The sequence below is a fragment of the Pezoporus flaviventris genome, unplaced genomic scaffold, assembly GCF_033815535.1.
Source record: "Pezoporus flaviventris isolate CSIRO_AGI_PZ_B2104156 unplaced genomic scaffold, CSIRO_AGI_Pfla_v1 ptg000078l, whole genome shotgun sequence".
Taxonomy (NCBI): domain Eukaryota; kingdom Metazoa; phylum Chordata; class Aves; order Psittaciformes; family Psittacidae; genus Pezoporus; species Pezoporus flaviventris.
In genome coordinates, this window is record NW_026892626.1 from 13,762,501 (window position 1) to 13,769,977 (window position 7,477).

Consider the following 7,477-nt stretch of genomic DNA (forward strand, 5'->3'; position numbering starts at 1 on the left):
GTGTCCCCTTCCTCCATCCCCCAGCAGCGACCACCCTTCCACCAGCCCCCTCAAGCCAGCGGCCGTGCTCTCCCCTCGCATTCCTCTCCCCCGCCTCCCCAAAACGCAGCTCCACATGCGCAGCCCTATAGATGCTCCGGCAAATAAATAAATAAACGCCAGCCTCCTGTTTTTATGAGCCATTTAACTCCAAAATAGACCTCCAGTATCTAGTCCCCGCGTTGGATTTCCATATCCAGTCACTCAGCCCTGCTTATCTTCATGTATGGCTGCCTCATGTTTAACACACAATTACATTTTCTCCCTCCAATTCCATTACAAATGGAATCGGGAGGCATTGTTTGAAGAAATGTACTGCTTCAGTTCTAGTTATGTCGTACAATGCACGGAACAGTGGAAAAAACCTAGACACCAAAGAGTCAACACACACTCACACACACCGAGCCCGGCTCTGAGCGGAGCCTGCACCCGTATTTACCGCAAACAAACCGCTGCCCTGCACTGTGGCCGGCCGGGAAAAGGGGGCCCGGGCAGAGATAACCAAGCGATGGGAAGTTAATTAATTGCATTAAACTATTGACTAACTACCTAGCTCGATCGTAATTCATTTACAGAATATTAAAATCTGAGGAACAATAATAAAATTGATGCCGATTCCCAGCGGAAGGAGATGGCCAGCAAATTGGATACTTTTCTTAATCTGGCGTAAATAATAACATGTCTGTTCCCACTCCCTCTCAGGCCAATTCCCCTATCATTTATTCCAGGCTCAAAAGCCTGCTTCCATAATTGATATCAGTTACTCAATGAGTGCTTCTTGCCTTTGTTCTCGTTATCCATTATAATTACAAAGTTCAGCCCGGGCGCCCGAGAGGGGGTCGGTCCGGTCCGGGAGCCCCGGATGGGGAGGTCGAGCCCTGTCCCTCCCAGGGACACGATCCGGAGTGGGGGGGACACGGGACAGTGGCATTGTGGTCGCGGGGAGAGGCTCCGGGAGGGCCGGCTCAGCCTCCCCCGGGCTGTGCTCAATGCAGCGGTGATGGGTTCTGGGTGTGGGGAGTTTCGGCGGTGCCTCCTCTCCCCCCCCGGCCCCTCTACCCACTTCCCCCGGCCGAGCAGCCGCGGTACTGACTCCACTTGGCGCAGATATTACTATTTCGTTATTTATTCACTTATTTATTCATTTATAAAGTGTTTACTTAGCTCGGTGCAGATGTAACATCTCATTTAGACGTTGGCCCCGGGGCAGAGAAACAATTGGTAACAGAGGAGGGGGAAAAAATAGAAAAGAACTCGGGAGAATAATGAGGGAGCGAGGAGGGAAGGGGAGATGCCGTCTGCGGTGGGGGCCAGCCCGGTTCCCCCCGGGCGGGGACCGTCGGGGCAGCTCTCGCTCGGGGGAAACTGAGGAACGGGTGGGAAGGATGGATGTGCCTCCCGGGAGGGCGCAGGGTGTCGGAGGGGGAAGCCGTGCCCCCGCTGCCGGAGCCCGTCGGGGGTGAGGACGGTCCCCGCCGGGCAAAGCGGCGCCGCATCCCCCGCCTTCCTCCCTGCTACCCGGCGGCAGCAGTCTTCCTCCTCGCTGTGCGCAAGGCCTTGCGGCCTGGGCAGCGGCGCAGGGCACGGACGTTGGTTTTCCCAGCGGTTGTTTTAGAGGAATCATCGCTTTCCCTGCCGGCTCCTGAGGCGGCAGCAGGGGTGGGGGACGTGCCGGAGGCGGGGCTCGAACCTGCGATCCCCGGAGGTCGGAGCCCGCAGCCGGGCCCGGGGCCGCCCCGCCGCATCCCTTCACACCGGCGCGGCCGTCGGCAGCTGCTAATGGTTTAAACGAGGAGGCGGTTGCTTAGCAACACATAGGAGGCTCATTACCGAAGCCACAGTGATTAACAAAAAAGGGTATGAAAGTAAAATGGATTAATTATTTAATTAACTAATTGATGATCAACTTCTTTTTAATTATTCACTTAATTAAAGAAGTGTAACTACAACACTGCCCTTATCAAATGTGTTGATATACTGACAAGATTTCAAAGACAAAAAGAAGAAAGGAAAAGAAACCCCATATCTTCCTCACTACGTGCGCCGTAGATCTGAACCAAGAGCCGCACGCAACATCTCGGGACTCCCTGCCCTGGAGTTGGGATGGTGTCCCAAAACTTTCCGGTAAGGGGCTGGGGTGAGAGCCTCCCTTACAGAAGGAGCAGCACCATCACTACGAGTTATATCTGTTTCCTGCCACCACGCTGCAGAGCATAAATTCACCCAAGCTGTGCTCTAAGGAAGAGTTATAGAGGCCTTGCTGCCTCTTAAATCCGGGTTGATCTTTTCCTCTTAACTAGACGATGGTTCAGCTGCATCTGGTCAGACCCAGGAAGAGAGTTATGGGTGGCTGTGAACTTCTCAGGTCTTTTTTCCCAGGCCAAAGGGTTTGGCAAGGTCTGGAGTGAAGGAATCTTCCTAGGAGTGACTGAAGTATGTGAAGGGACGGGGCACATCTCAGCCTGGCATCGGTGGTCAGATGAGAGGGGGGAGCATCTGGGTGTCAAAACAACCCAGTGCTTGTGCATGTGATGCATGAGAGCCCTGCCTTTACCAGGCAGGGGGTCCTGGCATGGGGACCTTGGGGGAGGAGTGGAGGGAGTCTTGCCCAGGGCAGCCCCGGCACCCACAGGGTGATGTGTCTGCTCAGAGATCCTTCTTCCCAAGTAGTGCTGGGAGACAGCAATAACATGTAAGTGATTTTGCTTTCCAAAGGATTTGTGTTCTTCATTCTGCACAGCGAGTGCCTGGCTCTCCCTGCATTGCACTAATTTTGTTTCTGCTTTCTTTTTATTTTTAAGTAAACAGTGGGGCCTATCGAAACCATTCACCTCTCTTGATTAATTTACCCCTAATGACAAAGATGGCTCCGCAATCAGCGGGTAAATGCGGGGAGTGAAACCTGCCTGGTTTTCCCTGTTAGCATGGCTGGCGCTGAGCCGAGGGGAGGACGGTGCTGCAGGCACTCGATTGATTCTGTTTACTTGTTCAAGGTGTGATTGGATTTATTGTCAGTGTGAAGAAGACAAACTGATCACTTCTGCTCGGTGCAGTATTGGCAGGTCCAAGATCTGCTGAAGGAAGGGAAACTTGGGAGAATTTGCCTTGGTTTTCTAACCCTCCTCTGAAACGTTTCTCCTCTGTGCACTGGGGCCCAGGAGCTCACCCAAACCTTGTCCCCCGCGGGTAATGAAGCCACTGTTATTGCATGCTAAGAAGAGAGGCTGGAGGTATCAGGGCATGGTGGGTTGGTATGGCCATGCGGAACCCTGGGAATCGCAGCAGGAGCACTCTGTGTTCACAAGGATGGGGCTGCGGTGGCCAAGGTACCTTCTTAATGGCATCTGGCTGGCTGCCGAGTCAGTTTCCTCAGGAGACACTGGGAAGTCACTGAAGATGTTGGAAGGTGGAAATAGGCAGGGGAAGAGCTCTCCCATCCTCATCAAAGGAGATAAAGCTCCCAGTGCCAGGCAGGCAGGCAGAAAGGCAGGCAGGACAGTTGAGATGAGGCAGTGTAAGGCTGGACAAGGTGGCCTAACCTCTCCCTCACCAATTCCATGTGCCTCCATAGGATTTTAAAAACATAAACCAAGCCTTCCCCTGCATATAAATCATGTACCTAATCCCCTAACTCTCTTAATTAAGCAGAGGGAAGTTTAAATTGTTCTGACCATCTTTGGGGGGATTATATATTTCAATCATCGGTATGGTATGGCTATATGTGATATCACGAGATAGATAGTTATATCCATTGTATAATCAGGCATACAAATTATAATCCCCCCAAAGACATTTAATAACAATTTAAAATACTGACTGTTGGACATAGGGCATTGGCAGCTTAGAAATGAATGTGAGCAAGGGTTCATTCAAGGACTCTGAACGCTTTATGCTACTCTGTCCTGCAGTTCTCCCTCCTGGTGTTAGGACCAGCTTTGCTGAGAAGGAAGGGGTTCCCATCTTCAGTATCCATCCCACGCTGCAGCATCTTGCATGGATGCATTGCCCTGTCTGTAGACGGAGCTCAGGGTGAGCTGGACATGCTGGGTACTAGGAGCACCTCCAGCTTCCCTACCAGCTTCCATCCCTTGGGATGCTGTGAGGGTCTCATTACCTCCACTGGAAGCTGTGGATGTGCACCCAAGGGCAGGATGTGGTCTGATGCTGTCTAATTTTCTCGGAGCTGTTACACGGGGGTCCCCACTGACATTAGAGGGAGCTGCTGAAGCATATAGGGAGGAGATGCTAGGAGCACTCCTCTCACAGCAAAATTGCTCAGGGGTGTCTCTGTAACTGTGAAATCAGGCCTTTTGAAAGCACGGATTATTGAGTGAGTAGATCTAGGCAGCTCCTTTAGGGCCATTAGTCCTCATATGCACTTGGTTATTTTACACTGAAAACATACAGGGGAGATTATACCATTTTTAGGGGCAGGGGGTAGAAGGAACAATTTTTCTGTTCCCTACTTCTAAGTGAAAATAGGTGCTCAAAATGTACTATAGGGAAAAGACACATGCCTAAGAAATAAAACCACACTCTGACTTGACAGCAATAGCATCGCAGGCTAAATTCTAACTCAGCAGATTTTTGTAGGCTTGATTTGTATGGCAAAGAACTTAAAACCTTGTGCCTTAATTGGAAGGACAGGACATGACACAAAAACCTTTAAGTCTGTGCCAAGGAGCTGTTATGAGTACAAATAAATGGGCTTGGCAGCCATCATCCTGTACAAAAAGGCCAGTCCAGCTGAAAAACTGATTTCTTGTTACCCGGGCTTGGCTTTCATGCGAGTGAAATGGCCCAGGTTCAGGCTCTTTATTAGCAAGGGAGACCAAATCCAATCCCTACAGCAGTGCCAAGGATCCCAGATTTGTCCTCTCCTTCATGATGATGACTGTGGGCCTGGTCTTTATTTTTCTGGAGGAGGACCTCACGCCGGATCCTTTTCTTTGGGAGCAGGATGTCACGTTTGCCCCAGTGTCAGAGAAATCACTGTTTCACAGCTCTCCTTGCCCTCGGAGAGAAAGCGCCAGAGTGCAGAAACCAGGTCAGTGCTTACAAGGGATCAAATGCCTTGGTGATGGGCACGTTACACACTGACCTTGCCTGCTTGGGAACAATTCCGGACTTGTTGGTGTCAGCTAAGCTGGCTCAGACACTGGGTCTCCACTGCAGCCGTGCCCTCTCGCTCCCTGGCTTTAAATCAACTCCAGCTTTCCTATTCCTGTGGGCTCATCTTCCCACCATAGGAACCTCTACATCAAAGCAGCGCTGGGGAAAACACGCCGCTAACTTCTCTCAGTGATCCTAGACGTTGTGCTTGCAGGATCCAGCGACTCCTTTTCCAGAGCTCGTGAACTTCTTGGAGAATCTCCAGGGAATTTCTCTCTGGGGGAACTTTATATTTTTTCTTGCTGATTTTTTAAAAGTCTGCTGATAACACGGTGTGAGGGTTTATTTATTTCCCTTTTTTTTTTTTAAGCACCGAACTCTTGATGGATGCTGGGTTTGTAGGAGCTGTAAATGTAAATTGTTTTTCCTCTGGCCACTTGTGTTTTATTTGAAACGTACAAAATCTGAGTGTGTAGTTCCTGAGAGCTGGCCTAGAGAACAGCAGCACTCCCAAGTAGTTTGTCTCCTATCAAATGGCATTAATAATTTAGTCTCTAATTAAAAGTGAGGTCAAACAATGAAAAATGACTGAGCTAAATGGTTGCGCTGTGATGTATGAAAGTGACTGGTGGGTTTTAATGGATGGAAGGAGCCTTGTTTGTTTATGTACAAAACACTTTCAGTCAAAGACTGTGGGAGTTCCGAGGAAATGTATTTAACTAAAATCTTTTACAGGTTACAGAGTCAATGTCTTGAACAGACAATTTTTTACACACCTTTTATTGCCTTCAAATTGCTCAACTACCTTTAAAACAGCTTCTCTTAATGATGAGGGGAGGAAAAAAAGCCCGCTTTGATGCCTCTCAGGCTTGTTCGTCAGTTCATGTTAACACTCACACATATCTAAGGGGATCTAAGACATGGGAAAGGTATTTTGAAGAGAGCTGGGGTTTATGTTCTGGGAGATGCTCTGGGCGTCTGTTCCCAGCATGCCTGTTGGCTGAGACTGCCCTGAGTGATTTTGGGAAGCGCCTGTCGTTAGTGTGGCTATTTGTCAGCAGCTTTTGCCCGGAGCTAACCCTGTTCTGTCCCAGCAGCTGCATTCCCAAAGAAACAGGGAAAGAGCAAGACTGAAGCCCTTGATGTGCTGGGAGGGAATCCAAGAGAAGTAGGAATGACCTTCGTGGAGCAGGTCCCAGGAATGAGGCACGGCCAAGAGATGTCTGACCCTCTGTCATGGTTCTTTCTAAAACCAGGGGTGCCAGAGTCTCCAGCAAAGGCCTCATCCACTGGGCCAGCCTTCCCACTGCACTGGTGAGGTGCACTTGGTGCTGCACTGTTCAAAGGAAATGGTGCAACATCGTGTTAGCGGGACAGACCTGACTTAATGGAAATGGAAGAAAGCTTCCCAACATGGGCACAAATATATCATTTAGTAGGTCCTCTGTGTCATCTAGGTGGAAGACTTCTGTTTCTGACCGCTAAGGTCCTTGAATGGCAGGACCATAGAAATGTATGTGATTGGATGTCTGGGATGCTCCACTGGGGACATTGGCTTCCATTCACAGGGCTCCAGGGCTAAGGCGTTGGCTCCCATGCATATCAGCTCCTGGGGTTATGTAGATGCCTTTACAAGAAGGCTAAGTAGATGGTGACAATTTCTTGTGATTGTGATAGGCAAAATCAGGATCTTCTATCACAGATCTGGACACAGAGGTGTTATATGCAGTCCAAGCACAAGAGGAGAAAAGCTCCTACTCATTGAGGTCATAGCTGGAGGTAGGAGTAAGTTCAGACCCAAGAAGCCTACACTTCTTTACATTACTGTATGCAACCAAAAATAAGAAAGCAGAAGTCCCCACTTCTAAATATTTACCCTTTATTTACTCACGATTTTAGCTCACAATCTTCATATACAAAAGACAGAAAGTTGGAGTTTTGCACCTATTTCATTTAACACCACTTAACTCCTGGCATTGGCCCAACATGTCTCCATTAAGTGGAGACTTTGCAAAACTGGTCCCAATTAAGCAGCAGCATTGCGATTTGCTGTTGTTAGGCTAAACTGGTTCCCTGGGAGATGTCCTAATGAGGTATCCATCTTGATTAAGCGCAGACCCATGAAGTGCTTCCCAATTAAAGGACAGACTATGATGTGTATTATCCAAAATGTAAAAAAACCCAGTTATTTGTGGTCTCTATCTCCTCTGGGGCTCACCCCCCCAATGGACAATGGCATGGGAGGATGCTGACCAGACCCACCAAAAGTGGTCATGGGCTGCCAGCGCCAGCATTTGTATTTAGGATTCCACATTTAGGGTAACTT